This window comes from Panthera uncia, assembly GCF_023721935.1.
Source record: "Panthera uncia isolate 11264 chromosome C1 unlocalized genomic scaffold, Puncia_PCG_1.0 HiC_scaffold_4, whole genome shotgun sequence".
In the NCBI taxonomy this organism is placed as follows: Eukaryota; Metazoa; Chordata; class Mammalia; order Carnivora; family Felidae; genus Panthera; species Panthera uncia.
The window spans coordinates 6,127,994-6,144,242 of NW_026057585.1; positions in this window are offsets into that span (position 1 = coordinate 6,127,994).

The window sequence follows — 16,249 nt, forward strand, 5'->3', positions numbered from 1 at the left end:
TGGGAGGAGGGAAGCAATCCTGGGGCGAGTGTGGCAGACGGGCTCTGCAGAGGCCCAAAAGGCTGATGGAGCTGTGCCCTGCGAAAAAAGCAAAGGAGAAAAGAATGAGTGTGTCCTTTCTCTCCATGGGACAAGGGACCCCAGAAGTTCGGGCCAAGCTTGAGCACCCCTCCGGAGTTGAGGGCTAAGGATGCAGAGGTGGTTCTGGGAGGAGCAGCAGAAGGGAAGGCCCATGTGACAGAACCGTGACAGAAACCAGCCATTGCAGTGACAGCAGGTGTTGAGGGCCTGCACACAGAGCCACATGAGAATCACCAGCCAGCAGAGGCTCCCAGAGCCCTGTGCTGTTGACATGAGGTCCGAATGGTGCCAGGCCCTACCGCCGTTTGGGGTGGACTTGAGAGAACCTAATACAGTGGTTCTCAAAGTGCAGGAACTGATTAGAGATGCAGACTCATAGGCCCCACCCCAAACCTACTGAATCGGAGACTCTGGGTGTGGGCCCAGCAGCCTGTTTTAACAAGCCGTCCAGGTGATTCTGCACTTAAGTTTGAGCACCTGTGGCCTAATGGGATCCCTGGTCTCCACCCCCCACCCCCAAATCCCAGAGGAGGGCTGGATCGAGGGAAGGCTGGGCCTGTGGGGTTGGGCCCTTGAGGAACAAGAACCCCAGGACCCTTGCACAGGAGCACAAGCTGCAGACGCAGAACTTGAAACCATGCTACAGGGGTGCTGCTTCTCCTGGTCTGTGCCCTAATTCCCTAGGTCTCCAGTGTGAGGATACCTGTTCCCCGTCACCACAGCCAGGGCGAGTGCAAGCTGGTGTCACAGTGGCCTCGGGGGTTCCCTTCCAGGGATCAGCGTTTGACTTGGTTCTCTCATCCCAGAGCATGTGAATGTGGATTTGAATGTGTCCAACATCTCTCAGGAGTTTGCTTATGGGAGGAGTCTCCAATTCTAAAGCCTCCCCTCCTGGCACTCCCCGAACCCTGACCCACTGCTGGCATCCGCAGTGGTGTGCGGGCTGGTGGAGACAGGGGACGAAGGTGAACCTTATTTCCAGTGAGTCAGTCACGGGGCCGCGCTTCCCTGGGGCCCGGTTTTGTGCTACTCCTGGGGTCTCATTTGCACTGTGTGTGCTCAAAGACCGCACCTCTGGAGGAGGACAGGTGTGGCGGGAGCGTGGGCAGGAAACCGCAGAGGAGCCTCATGCCCTGTCTGCCCCCATCGCTTGCGGCAGCCTCCTATGCTGGCAGGGAAACCCCACCGCCACCGCGTGGTGATGCTCCGGAGCCCTGGGCTCCGCCTGGCGTGAAGGGTCAGCCTGTCCCAAGGCATCCAGGAGGGCCAAGCCCAACGCTTTGCAGGAATGGTTAGCAGTGCAGATTCTCGGGCCTCTTCCCAGACCTGCAGAATCAGAAACCCTGGGGGTGGGCCCAGCGCTCCACTGGAACAAGCCCTCAGGTGTTCCTGGACCCAAGGAGGGGTCCCTGGACGGGTAGGTACCCCCATGCACCTGCCAACCTCTTCTCTCTGCACCAGCCCATACCCTCACCTGTACCCCCTGCTCCGCTCACGTGTCTCCTTCACCTGGCATGGCCTTTAACCACCTTGTCACTCTGTCCCCACACGCAGAGGCTCCCTTCACTTCCTCCCGCCGCTGTCTCCTCACTTTCCCTTCCTCGGGATGGGTGTCTTTTTTCCTAACTCCAAAATAACTGAATCCTCGGTTCTTATGTTTGATGATCTCACTGCCCCATCTCCACGCATCACATAGCGTTGGGCCCTGGGGACACGACAGTGGACGTACACAGCTGACAGTCCTGTGGGGGCTTGGGATAGAGAGAGGACTTTAACTGAGCATCTGTTCACTTACATTCCAGGCCATTGGCCACCTCTCTGAGCCCGTGCCTGATTGGGTGCCAGGCCAGCGCAGGGCTTCCTCCCCTCCCAGAGCGCCACCAGCGCCCCAAGTGCACGCACGCATGCCCACAACACCTCACTCCTGCAGCCGGCCGAGGGCCGAGGGAGGGGGCAAGAACCCGCGCAGCTGGGCAGCACCGGGGGGATCCTGGTGGCCACATCGGTTCTTCGTACCGCTCACTGTTGGTAGCACAGGGAAGAGCCCCAAGGAACGTGCCCCTTTACTGAACGCAGAGGAAAATAGATGAAAACCATTTTCCATCTCGGTTACATCTTGCGTCCTCTGATGAACACCAGCATCTCAGTAGATTGCCTCAGTTGTTCCCGAAGCTTCTGTTGTGTGCTGTTCTGAAAAGAATTCACCAGAAGCCACTGCACTCATGGGGTCTCAGGCCTCTGCACCCTTCAGCTAATTGCAGACTGGTGGACCAACAGTGCCCACTGCCTCGGGCAGGCAGCATGGCAATACGGTGTGGTGGGTGACGGTGTGGCCCATAAAGTCAGACTGTCTGGAATCAAATCTTCTCCCCCCTCCATCACCTGCTTACTGTGTGACCTTAGAGAAGCTACTCAACCTTTCTGTGCCTTCATTTCCTCATCCCACTGTTAAAATGGGCATAATAATAAAGTCTACCTCATAGGATTATTATCAGGTTTAAATTAACTAACACACAATTTATTGAGTAGGTAATAAATGTTAGGAATTATTTTGATTGGCTGGTTTGGTGATGACAGATTCAAAATCCTGTATTTCTTACCAGGACTGGCATTTTCATGCAGCAAAGGACACCTAGATCTCAATACAAAGCTTCTGACTGAGACTATGAACAGGAATAATAACATGCTCTTGGTTTATTGTCTGCCTTGCCAGTTAGGGTTCTGTGGGAAGGTGCCCTGGGGATTTCCACAGACCCACAGAATAGACCGATGGAATTGACTAGTTCCAGCTACTAGGTAACATACATTCTAACTAGTGTTGGTTTGGGTAAGGTCAGTTTCCAGGGGATCATCCAAATGGACGAGGCCCAGGCTGGTTACTTATCTGCCTCCCCGGGCATCACCAGCCCTGCTCATGGGAGTGTAGATGTCTCAGCCTCTCTTTTCTAGAAAGCACTCGGCGACCTGCAATGAAGAGCAGTAAATGAGCTCATACCCTTTCACCTAGTCGTAAATCCACTTCCAGGAATCCACATCAAGGAAATAAGCAGAGAGGTGTACACAATTTTAAGTGGAGGTTTGTCTACCATAGCCTCGATTATATCTAGAATAAAACAGGTAGAAATGTCAAACACTAGGGAAATAGTTAAAGGAAGTATATGCCAGTGACCAATTATTATACAGCCTTTGATAACCTAGTCGAAGACTATTTAACACCGGGCATAAAATGAAGTGGAAAAGAGGCCTCTGGGAAGGGGAGTGACCCCACCTAACTCACAGGACCTCGGGAACCTTAAACAAGGCATTGAGGCTGGTAGAGTGCAGGCCACCTCGTCGGTACTCAGTAAAGGGGCTGCTATTCTCATTGGCTCCCACCAGCTCCCCTGAGCTAAGGGCCAGCCTCCCATTTTAACAAGAAGGAGCACAGGGCTTGGAGTGGTTGCACTGGTGGGTCTGGGGCCACAGGTTGAAACAGAAATGCTGGTCTAGCCTCAGAGGAAGTGGGTGTAGGTGTGACTCCCCCAGACCTCCCCTCTCCCATGCTCACTGGTTAGCACATGCTTCACGTTTGCATTGAGCCTTCCACGTCCCGGAGAGTGTCTTGGACGTTATTGCTGCAAACCTCTCAGCGACCCGGGACCCTGGCGGGGCCCGACGGGAATTCAGACCCCGCTACTTAGCGCTGCGTGAACCGAGGCAAGTTACCTTCGCAAGGCCTCAGATTTCTCTTCCTGGAGGGGCCACAGGGAGAGAATGTGGAAGTGGCCTTTCAAACTTACGATGCAAAGCCGTGCTAGGGGCCTGTTTTGCAGATGAGGGAACTAAGGCCCAACGATGTGAATTTAAAAACTTTGCTCAAGGTCCTGGGCTTAGGCAAGCATGGAGCTGGGAAGTACCCGGCTCTTCCAAAGTCCTAACCTTTCTTTTCTTTCCTTTCTTTAAGCAGCTTTATGAAATATAACTCACATGCCATAAAATCCGTCCCTTTAAACTGGATGGTTCAGTGGTTTGGGGTGTATTCACCGAGTTATACCCCATCAATACACTCTCATTTTAGAGTATTCTTATTACCCCAAAACCAAACCCTGTCCCCATCAGCCATCATTCCTCACTCCCCACCAACTCCCTCTGCCCCAGGCAACCACTAATCTGCTCTCTGTCTCTACAGATTTGCCTAATCTGCACATTTCGCGCAATGGAATGATGCTGCGTGGTCTTTCGTGGCCAGCGTCTGTCGTTCCGCAAGTTTTTAAGACTCATGTTTAGCATGAATCAAGACTTCATTCCTTCTTACGATGGATTTATCTACTGTGTGGGTATTTGTCCACGCATCAGTTCTGGGACATTTGGGTTGTATCCTCTGCTTGACTGTCACCAGCAATGCTGCCATGAACGTCGGGGACAAGTTCTGTGAGGACATATGTTTTCAGTTCTCTTGGGCATATACCCAGGAGTGGATTTGCTGAGTCACTTGGCTTTACTGTACTATTTCTCAGAATGTTTGACAGAATGGACATTTTCCACACTTCTTTGGCCTGGAAGCCGTATTTCCACAAAGCATCTCAGAAGAACTTGGAAGAGTCTGATTGAGCCCCACCCCCTCATTTTGGGGAACCGGAAGCTCAGCCGAGTTCAGCGACCTGTTAAGATCACCCAGGAAGTGCAAGATGAGGCCATCTCAGGAAACCAGAAGAAATATGTGGCTCTTTGAGTAGCAAAGAGCTTCTTAGGCCTAAAAGATACTGAAGAAACCATAAAGGAAAAGAAAGATAAAGATGGCTGCACCCGTAAACACTAGAACTACAGGACCTGAAAGACAAAGTCAGCAAGCAAGTGATGATACTAACACAGACAACCATGTCTGAACCCTGGCCACCGAGGGAGGTGGGAGGGCTGATTCTAATCCCCAGACCTCACTCTGGGAGTTTGAGAAGCTCCCAGGTGCCTCTACTGTGATCTAGTATTAAAAATTAGAAGATCCAGTGTTAATATAATTAACAGATAAAGACTTATTAAAAAGATCAGCAAGAAGAAGTCCTGTATTCCAATAGAAGAGTGGGCAGAAGACAAACACATTCTTTGTTGGAGAAGAAAGACAAGAAATGCAAAAGAAAATTCAACTTTACCGTTAGCCAAAGACATGGAAATGATACATTGATTAAACATGTATTATGGTCCACGCAGCTTGCATTATCATTTTTAAGCCTTGCAACAATTCCGTGACATATCCCCATCCTACAGATGAAAAAATAGGCCACGGAACGCACCCAAGGTCACAGAGCCTGTAGGGGACAGGGCTGTGGCTGTGCCCAGCAGTCTGCCCCCAGAACCTGCACTTGAACTGGCACACCATGCTTAATCTCCCCAGCGAGATGCTTTTTTTTTTTTTTTTTTTTTACCCACCAAATGGAGAACAATATGGAAATGCTACCTTTCCATGTCGAAGAGGACGAAGGGAAAAGGAGGGCTTTTGCCCACTGCTGGAGGACTCTTCGGTCGGTGCGACCTCTCTGGAAAACTCATTGGCCATATGTGGCACCAATCTTAACAGTGCTGAGGCCCTTTGACCCGGGACTTGCACTTCTAGTAACCTGTTCTGAGGTGTAAGTACAGAAGAGGACACAGGACATTCCAGGAAAAGCAGAGTCCTAACCACATTTCACGAGACAAGAAACCTGGGGCTCAGGAAGATTAATACTTTGCCATGGTGACCTTGGTCACAGGACAAGAAGTTTCCACCCAGGCCCAGAGGCCTAGTGGTGTGGATGGGCCCCTCTCACGCTGTGGTCCAGGACACAGCAGACAGCACGGGGGCTCCACAGTGGCTGATGCAGTGTGCAGACCTGTTCCGTGGGCAGCGCAAACCAGGGAACCTGTGGGTGCATGGGGAGGGCTCACTCCCCACCCTGACCCCCCTTCTTCCCGGAGACCCCTGGTCCTGACCTCTACCTTCCATGCCTGCCCCCCCTCCAAATCTCACAAGGCAGGGTCATCCCAACCCCTCCTGAGTCAGTGAGGGCCTGACTCACTCTTTGTCTGGCCTCCTTTCCCACCGGATACGGGAAGCGACTTCAGTATCTACAACAGCTTGTGTGACCCAACATGGCTTCCCCGGAAATACTTGTTGAATAAGCAAACGTGATCAAATTTGGATTTGAAAAAAAAAACCCTTTTCTTCCTCTCAAGACTCCTTGGTTTTGTAAATGCATACAGATGGCTTGCACAACTTTTGTCTCCGGAAGGGACCGTAAGAGCCGGCGCCGTGATGTTCTCTCCTTTGTATTCCTGCTGTGACAATCCTCATCCTCCCAGAAGTAAAGGACGGCCCTGGATGAACCTGGAGGCTGGCAGCAGACACAGAAGAGGCGAAGGGAAAGGCCACACGTTTTCTTACTGTACAATAGGTTTGTCATTCTTATTACTATTTACCCAAGGATGCCAATGAAGGTGCCACCAACTCGTCACTGAGCACTCGGTAGGCACTACCACCCAGAAGTTTTGAGTCCTGCAGGGCAGAGTCCCTGCTTTGCTGCTATCTTAATCCCCAGCACCTGGCCCGGGGCTGCTGTTTGATCACCAGAGATCAAAGACAGAAAAAGTTAAATATTTAATAATTATTAGCTATCATTCTTCAGTGACCCTTGCCCAGAGCTGTGTCAGCGGTAGGACGGTGGCATTAAAGACTGGTTTGAGGAACGGATCCTCGTTGCACAGGCCTGCAGGATGGACAGCCGAGCGCCACGCCTGGAGGCTCATGACCTGGCTTCCAAGTTATGTGACCTTTGGGAGTCCCTTCACCTCCCTGAGTCTCAGGCTCCTCATCTATAAAATGGCTGCAATAAGCAATTGGGTAGGCAAGAGGTCTTCTTAGTAAGGTGACCTGGTTTCATCCTGATCCTCGTGTTTCAGGGCCTGTGACAGGGCCGAGGGTAGATACGTGGCCCATATAGGCCTTCCCAGTCCCCTCGGATTACATACTGCTTCCCCTTCAGACTCATCAGACTGTATGGTGGAAAAATCCGAGGACACTATAGGGCCATGAGCCAGAACACTGCAAATCCGGGTCTCAGGCTGCCATGCCTCTGCGTTGTCTACGAGCGCTGCACACGGCTCGACAAGGTCCCCTGAGGACAGCCGTGGTCATTGCCCCACCCTGGGTCCTGCCTGAGCCCCAGCAGTGGGCGCCTCTCCGGGCTACCTAGGCAGATGGCGCTCCCCCCCCCCCCCCCCCCCGCCCCAGCCCTCCCTACTCCTCTGCCCTCTCCGTTCGGTCACCAAGGTGATGCTGGGCATTGGTCTGCAAGAGTGGAAAGCAGGTGTCTGAGCACTCCTAGGTCCATTAGTTGCTAAGCGGGAAGTTGCCCTGCAGCCTGGAGCCTGAGGTTCAGGCAGACATCCGTGGACCCTGGGGAGGGCAGCTCCCCCCGGAGCAGACTTGGAGGCCTCCAGGTTTGCTGGCCTTGCTCGGTCCCCATGTGTGCTGGCCACCCAGCTCATTTGGAAGTGTCCGGCCAGCCTGTGGGGGAAATCTGGCTGGGAGACCTGCCCCGTGGCTCCTGGGGAACCTCCAAAGGCCCTGAATGTGGTCTTGTGTAAGGCGTTCCCATAGCCCACCCCCTGTCCCCAAACACCCCCTCTACTTGCCAGCCACAGGATCTAGAATCCACTGTGGCACACATACAATGTTCCAGACAGCAGCCTAAACCTTGGAGAGACCAGGAGGGAAGATAATGACAGGACTTGTGCCAAGTACTTGTCCTGGCGTGAACACGTTCTCCTGATTCTTCCTAGGGAATGACAGGCAGAACTCAGGTTACTTTGATTATAGCAAACATTTATAGATTATTTCTTATATGTCAGGCATAACCCTAGATGATTTCACAACAACCTTCTGAGGCAAGAACTATGTTTGTCTCTCTTTTCTAGATGAGGAAATTGAAACCCAAAGAGGTTAAATAACTTGCCCATAACCACAGCTGTCAAATGTCAGCGTTGGAAGGAACCCCAGTGATCACTGGGTCTCAATCCCTTCTTTCACAGATGAGGAAAGGGAAGCCCTGGAGAGAGAGACATGTTTTACCCAAGGTCATTCCCAGCTGGAAGGTAGGTGGTGAGTGGAGAGGAAAGGTCCTCAGGTCCAGCCGGCTGGGGGGACCAGGAGCCCCAGGCACTGGGTGAAGCCGGATGGTAAGTGTGGATCCCCAGGATCCATACTGCCTTTTTCACTTGGATAATCAGCCTGGCTGAGTTGAGGCTGGGCACACAGCTGCTGTGCCAGAAAAGGCATTTCCCACGTGCCCTTGCAGTAGGTGTGGCCACGTGTCCAAGTTCAAGCTGACACATGTGAACAAAAACACCTCCGGGTCCTTTCCTAACGCCCAGCTGGGGGCCTGGCATGCCCTGTCTCCCCTTCCCGCTGCCTGAGAGATGGTGACACGTGGGGCCATTGCCTGGGAGACACCCAGGTGCAGAGGCGTCTTGTGGAGGGTGGCACAGAGCCTGGATGCTGGTCCCCGATTGGCCTCAGGGCACAGAACTGCCTCCTCGGGCGAAGAGAGGGTCCTCGGGATGAAACAGACCCTGTACATGTCTATCTCAGCAGGGATCTGTGCCACTTCGGCCCTGAACTAGCTCCAGGCACACACCCAACCGCCGGGGCCCTCATCCTGTTCCCGCCCAGGAGGTGGAGAGCCCTGGTGACCAGCAGGGACAGGCTCCGCAGCTTTCTCCGCAGTCCTACCGGGGACCAGTCCTGAGAAGAATGGCCCTTGACTGCCTGGAGTCCAAAGTCATGTGGCCTGCAGACCAGGGTGCACGTGGAGAGGCCTCTTGGGTTCCCCTGGCCACACGCCATGGTGCGCTCCAGAATCTCCAGGTGGAGCACGGGGCCGCGGCTCTCCTGCAGCCCTTCCCAGCAGCCAGCGGGGCCTGACCCGGAAAATAAACTCAGCTCCTTGGTGATGGAGAGGTGGATAAGAATGGACAAGTCAAGCAACAAAGGCCATAAGCCTGGGTCCTGAGGTGGGCCTGCCTGGGGTGCAGTCACCTTCCTGCCCTGGCCCAGATGCAGCCGAATTCACTTTTCAGATTTCTTCCTTGCAAACCTTTTTCTTCTTGGTTTTTTTTTTTTTTAATTTTTTTTTTTTTAATGTTTATTTATCTTTGAGAGAGAGAGAGAGACAGAGTGTGAGCTGGAGAGGAGCAGAGAGAGAGGGAGACACAGAATCCGAAGCAGGCTCCAGGCTCTGAGCTGTCAGCACAGAGCCTGACGTGGGGCTCGAACTCACGAACCGTGAGATCATGACCTGAGCTGAAGTCGGACGCTTACCGACGGAGCCACCCAGGCGCCCCAAACCTTAATTCTTCTGATTTCATCCCACTGGACACGAGTTGAGCACCTCCCAAGTGCCAGGCATTTTTGTAGGCTCTCTGGGGCGACAGGAGGGGATCAAGAACAGGTCCTGCTTTTAATGGAGCTCCTGGCCTGGAAGGACTGAGGGACAAGTGCCCAAGGGATGACTCACCCAAGGTGAAACATTCGCAGGGGGAAGAGACCAGAAGTACTCTGTGCTTTGGGGAGCACTGAGAGAGAAGCAATGATTTCTGCCCCCCCGAAGGTGCAGGTGTAGGTGCAGCGAGGGTGACAAGTGAGCAAGGCATGAACGATGAGCGGTGTGTCCCAGAAGGGTCTGGGGAGGTAGGGACTCCGAGTCGAGGGACCCGAGCAAAGTATTAAGATGGCAGCATGAAGGCCAGGCTTTGGGTCATGGAGGCAGAGGCCAGGAGGGCAGGGACAGCTGGCTGCCGGGTGATTACCTCCAGTTTCCAGCTTGGTGAGAGCTGACCCTCCCCTGTGCCTTGAAACCACGGAGCTGTGCAGACCTTACTGTTCTCTCGCTGTTTACCTTGGAGAGGCATTTCTGTCTTTGGGCCTTGGGCTCCTAGCCCATGCGTGAGGGGCCCCGCACTGTGGCAAACGGCCAAAGAGCCACCCCAGGAGGAAGCTGTGGAGGGGAGGTGTGTCTGTTGCCTTTGGGGACTCGGGTGCCAGGCTCTGCTCTGCCTCAGGGGACTCTGACACCTGTTGGGCCGGCTGCCTGACTCCCTGAGGTCCCACCCCTGGGGCCTGGGGCTCTCTGTTCTCTCTAAAGGTGAAGTGCTGACATCAGCCGGGCCCCTGTGGACATTTCCCACCAGCTCTTCCTCCTCTTCCCAGGCGCAGATGACAAATGTGTCCTGGCAGCTGCACAGAGAAAGGGCCTTTGATTAAGGGGGGGGGGGGGGTGGGAGGGGCTCTGTTTTATTTGTTGACTATAAAAATGTCAGCTTCTTTGGGCAGCTTCTTGAATCAATATTTGCTGTTCTGAGGCTGAGTTCAAATGCTCAGTAATCCACTCGGCCTGGCTCCTTCCTCCCTCACCTCACTCACACCCACAAATGTTTGGCAGGGTCCCTGCTGCCTGGGACGGGGAGCCCGCTCCGTGCCCTCCCACCCCGTGCCTCGGAGAGGCCGCCCCTACAGCGCTGGGGCCCAAAGGTGGCTCCCGAGAAAGGAAGGTTCGGGAGAAAGGATTTTGCCGTGTTTCAATTTGTTCATCTGAAAAACGGGCAGAATCATCACATCTACTTCCCGGGGCGACGCCAGTTCAAAGAAAAGAAGGGATGTGCAAGTTGTCAGGTGTCCAGCCGTGTTCGGTATAACAATGACTCTGATAACGACAGTGATGGCGTTGAAGGCCGTCTGCAGAAGCTTTCCAGGTGTTGCTGTTGGCCCGGGGTTATCCCTCTAGCCCAGTCATGTGGCAGTGATCCGACGGCAGATTCTGGAACGCTTTGCTTTGGGAACCTCCACACTGACTTGCTAGTTCTCAATCTCCAGCAGGCTGCCCACCTTAGGCTTCTTTCTGGTAAGGGCCCCATAGAACGTTAGTGGGAAAACATGGGACTCTGAAGCTGGATGGATCCTTGGGTCTCCTCTTAGCGCTGGGTGCCTTTTGGCCAGTTACCTAGCCTCTCTGAACCTCAGGTCCATCTGCAAGATGGAACAACAAGGTTTACCCTGCAGAGGCGTTGTGGGGCTTAGAGAGAGCGCACATAAAGCAGCCAGCGGGGCACCTGGCACTTAGTGGGGGCTTCACGGGTGTTCATTCTCCTCCTCCATAGTTGGCGCCTCCCAGTCCAACAGGATTGTCTACCTCACACGTGGTGCGTGCACTAAGTATTGCCATCCTGGGTGCCAGACTGAACACCATCCCGAGAGATCGTGAGGCTGCTTTGCTGGCATAGAAGAAGCTCCCACTCCAGCCTGCTTCGAGTTACTCTGTGCCCTGCTTTTGTTTGGCTTCTGATTTGGCTTGGCTGCAGAGTTGGCAAGGAGCTTGATACCTGCAGGGTACAGGGCAGAGTCGTCTTCCCGGGGCAGGTGGAAGCCTTGCGTCTGAGTGGCCTTAGGGTGAGGGGTGCGCATTGGGTCTGAGTCACACAGCGCCAACCCCAGGCTCCTACACATCACTGCAGGGGACACAGGGCCCCATAGCCTCTTCCTACCCATTGCTGTTGGCCGTGAAGTTCTGCCAAGGTGGCCACACCTCGGAGGCGGCATCATGGGGGAAAGTCCCAAATGCTGGAGGCGATGAGAAATGGCACAGTTATTTCAGGACACTGGAAGTTTCTTTAAAAGCAAAAACATACATTTACCCTAATTTGATTATATAGTCAACCGCAGTAAAACCACATCACTGCCGTTTATCATAACTAGCATTCGTGATGCACTCTCGAAGGTATCTTTTAAGATTGAAGTCACAGAGAAGTGGCTGAGTTGGTTAACTCGGTGAGACTTGAAAAAGAATTGTCTTCCATTTCCTATCTCCCCGTCCCGAAAGGCAATTCTTCCTCAAATCCATTAGTTTTTTCTCTTAATTTTTACAATTCTCCGTTTTTCAGATTTTTGTAGTCTAATTAACTTCTCGCAATGGAAGATGAGAATTTGGGTGTCTTTAACCAGAACCACCGTACATCCCAATCATCCTCCACCAACCCCTCTTCCTATGGAGCTACAGCTCAGAGTGTGTTGGATATTTAGTATTTACAGTGTTGTTTTTTTTTTTTTTTCACATTTATTTCTTTTTGAGAGACGAAGCGAGACAGAGCATGAGTGAGGGAGGAGCAGAGAGAGCAGGGGGACACAGAATCCGAAGCAGGCTCCAGGCTCTGAGCTGTCAGCACAGAGCCCAACACGGGGCTCAAACTCACAGTCCCGTGAGATCATGACCTGAGCCGAAATCGGACGCTTAACCGACTGAGCCACCCAGGCACCGCAAGTATTTACAGCGTTACGATTAAACGCTATTAATGGCTGAGCCACGTCCTCTACTAGTATTATTTTTTATGCCTTAACGCTACTTTGAGTTTCCATATCGGTTCCTTGTTTATTTTAATCTTAGCCCAAATCCTTTAAAAAGTAGAGTCTGAAGTACAGACAACGCTGCATAAACTTTATTTGGGAGATGCAAATCCAGGTTATCGAGGATGGGGAGAAAGGAAGGGAAGAAGGAAAGGTGGGTAGCAACGCAAAGTGGTGTGTTAGTGCACTCGGTAACACAAAGAGCCACTACGAGCGGCAGGTTGCTGGACGGCAGATGCCCCCGTGATTTCTCCAGATGAAACGACAGGTTAAACTGGGCCCCCGTGTCCTCTGTGGAAGAAAAGAAGAAAAGAGAATTTCTCCGCCTGGCTCCTTCTTGTCTCTGGTTTCTCATTTGGTAAAATTCACCCCATGTGAATCTACTCCCTTGCACTTCCAGGTTGCATTATCCAGTGCGTCCACGAACTACCACTTACCCCAGTCTGGGGTGTCGTAGTTTACCTGACACTGGAAGTAGCGAGTGGAGACAAAGCCTGGGAGGCTGGCTGCTTGGCCCAGCTGCAGGTATGGCGAGGAGAGGCTCACAGAGCTTGTGTCTCATACGGTTTTCCACATACATATGACTCACGCAAACTTACTCTCCGCTATCCAGCTAAAACTCCCTTCGATCATTCAGACACATCAGGCTTTCTATCAGTTTCAATTGCCTGGAGAGGGATCTCTGATTCCTTTTAACCTGCCCCACTCAGGACTGACGCATTGCTGTTGTCCTAAAATCTCCTTTCATTGTCATTTGGAGGTTTTCTTCCTGCCTTCATTAAGATGGAACTCTGGTTTCATGGATTTCATGTTTCCTTCTTGTTTTACACCTTTGTTTTGGTAGGAGACCGCCTCAGAAATGGAGAACAGTTTGCACAGGGTGCGTATTAGTTCAATTTTGGCGTTAGTATTAAGCCTTAGCCTTACGAAGGCCAAAGAGCCAAATGCATACTCCAGCATGATGTCTGGCATCCACAAGTTTGTGATAATCCATAATTACGTGACCTTGAGAGTTACCATCATATATAATGAGTGCAAAAATGTCAGTCATAGGAGTAAGTCGTGCCGTTCAGAGAATTCTTATATTAGAATATGCATCTTTGTGAATAATCGTTTTAGATGGATTTTGGAGTGAGAATGTCTTTGTGTACCTTGTATGTTTTAATTCTATAAAAAAGTCAAATATAAATGTGTATCTACTATTGTGAAATTAAAATGCTATCACAATTAACAAGTGGTTTTATGCACAAAAACAATTGTTAAAAACAAATAGCTAACTATATAGGAAATAAGTTGTCAGCTGATACGAAGGGCAAGATAGGATGGGTTAGAAGGATAGCTATAGGAAAAAAATTTATGAACCAAAAGTGTCAATAAAAAGTTAAAAACTGCGAGAAAGAATAATAGAGCATAATTCAAATCGTTATAGAATAGCTTGATGTACTAGCACTCTTGACACTAACAAAATAAACTTTAAGAACTATATTTAGCGTTTGGTTATTTAATTCCACTTAGGCCAAAGGTATTTCGAGAACACTTGTTATGGCTTGTGAGGATGTATTTTTGTCCCCTCGACATTTCATAAGAAGGGAAAAAATCAAAATCATGTACAACACCAACCACAATAAATCACCTTCTATCTAAACATAATATGTAAATAATGTACCAAAAAGAATTTTTAGGGGAAAAAACGAGGTAAACAACACATTTTCTTTTCACTTATCAGATTTCAAAGTGATAGACATCATCTTAAAAGTGCTTTAAGATAGTTTCTCATGGTTTTGCGTCCTTGGAGAAAAATGCACACAATATACTTGTTAAAAGAACTGAATAGACTGCCATCAATTTTCAGTACTCAAGGATGATGTATTTTTGAGATTTGTTCAAGCAATGAATTTCAGGTTGAAAAAAAACCATGACACTAAAAAACTTACTTCTAATTATCTGCTATGCAGAAATGGCAATATTGGTAATCCTTCTGATATTAATGTAATAAACCCAGATTTTTTTTGATTAGTATTTCCATGGTGTACCTTAATCTAGTTTATTGCTTTTTTAAAAAAAACATGTTATTGCTCTTAACATTTCTTATCCTTATATTTCTTTTTTTTTTTTTTAATTTTTTTTTTAACGTTTATTTATTTTTGAGACAGAGAGAGACAGAGCATGAACCGGGGAGGGTCAGAGAGAGGGAGACACAGAATCTGAAACAGGCTCCAGGCTCTGAGATGTCAGCACAGAGCCTGACGCGGGGCTTGAACTCATGGACCGTGAAATCATGACCTGAGCTGAAGTCGGCTGCTTAACCGACTGAGCCACCCAGGCGCCCCTACTTATCCTTATATTTCAGTAGAATCTACTGACAGCATCATATGGCTTATTTTGTTTGTTTGTTTTTAAAAATTCCGACTATTTTTGCTTTTAATTACAGTATGTAGTTCATTTATATTTAATGTAATTGTTGACATATTTGGGTTTAAATCTGTCATCTCATTATTTATTTTTTACTCATCTCAACTGATCTGTGTGGCATTTTCTCTCCTTTTTGTCTTTTAGTACATTAATAAGTATATTTTTTTTTTATCATTTTTTCTTCCATCCACTAGCTTTTTTGTATTATTATCCTTACAATTTACAAGGGTCTTTGACTTATTAAAGTCTACCACCATAAGTTAGTACTTCTACTGCTTCCCAGATATGGTATAATATTGTGATACAATAAGATATATATATAGATAGATAGGTATAGATATAGATATAGATATATCTTATTATATATATAATAAGCATATATAAATATAATAAGTATGATAAGTATACATATATGGTACATTATATATATGTATATATGTGTATATATATATAATAGATCTATATATATATAATAGATCTAAACCTTAATAAATAGATCTATATATATTTATATAATATATATATTATAATTTATATTTATATTATATATATATATATATATATATATATATATATAATAGATCTAAAACCTTAATAAACTCCTAAGCAATAAAAGTGCTAGGAACATCTTCTATCCTAATATTTGGTCCTTGATTCCAATTCCTGACACAGAGTTCCCATATCCCTTAGAATTTCCTGGGTGGTAGGAATACCTTTGTTCTAATAAGGTGACTCTTGGTGGACTTCTAGATGGCTTCAGGATGGGGAATGGTCACCAAGACCAACCAAAGCTTGGAACTTTCAGCCCCACCCTCATCCTCCAGGGAAGGAAGCAGGACTGGAAATTGAGTTACTAATCAATCATGCCTATGTGATGAAACTTCAACAAAAATCCTTGAACTGGGGGGTTCAGAGAGCTTCCATGTTGGTGAACACATTTATGTGCCAGGAGGGTGGTACACCACAACTGCACAGAGAGAGAAGCTCTTGCTCTCAGGACCCTTCTGGACCTCTTTGTGTATCTCTTCATCTGGCTATCCATCTGTATCCTTTATCATACCCTTTATTGCATAGTAAAGCAGTAAACATAATTGTTTTCCTGAGTTCTATGAGCCATTATAGCAAATTATCAAACCTGAGGGGGGGGTTGTGGGAACCCCTAATTTGTAGCCAAGTCAGACAGAAATGTGGGTAACCTGAGGACTCACACTTGCTATGGCTGTATTAAGGGAGAACAGTCTTGTGGGACTGAGCCCTTAACCCATGGGATCTGCCTCCCAGTAAATGGTGTCTGAACTGAATAGAATCGTAGGACATCCAGCAGGTGTTGGAGAATTTGTTGGTGTGAGAAAA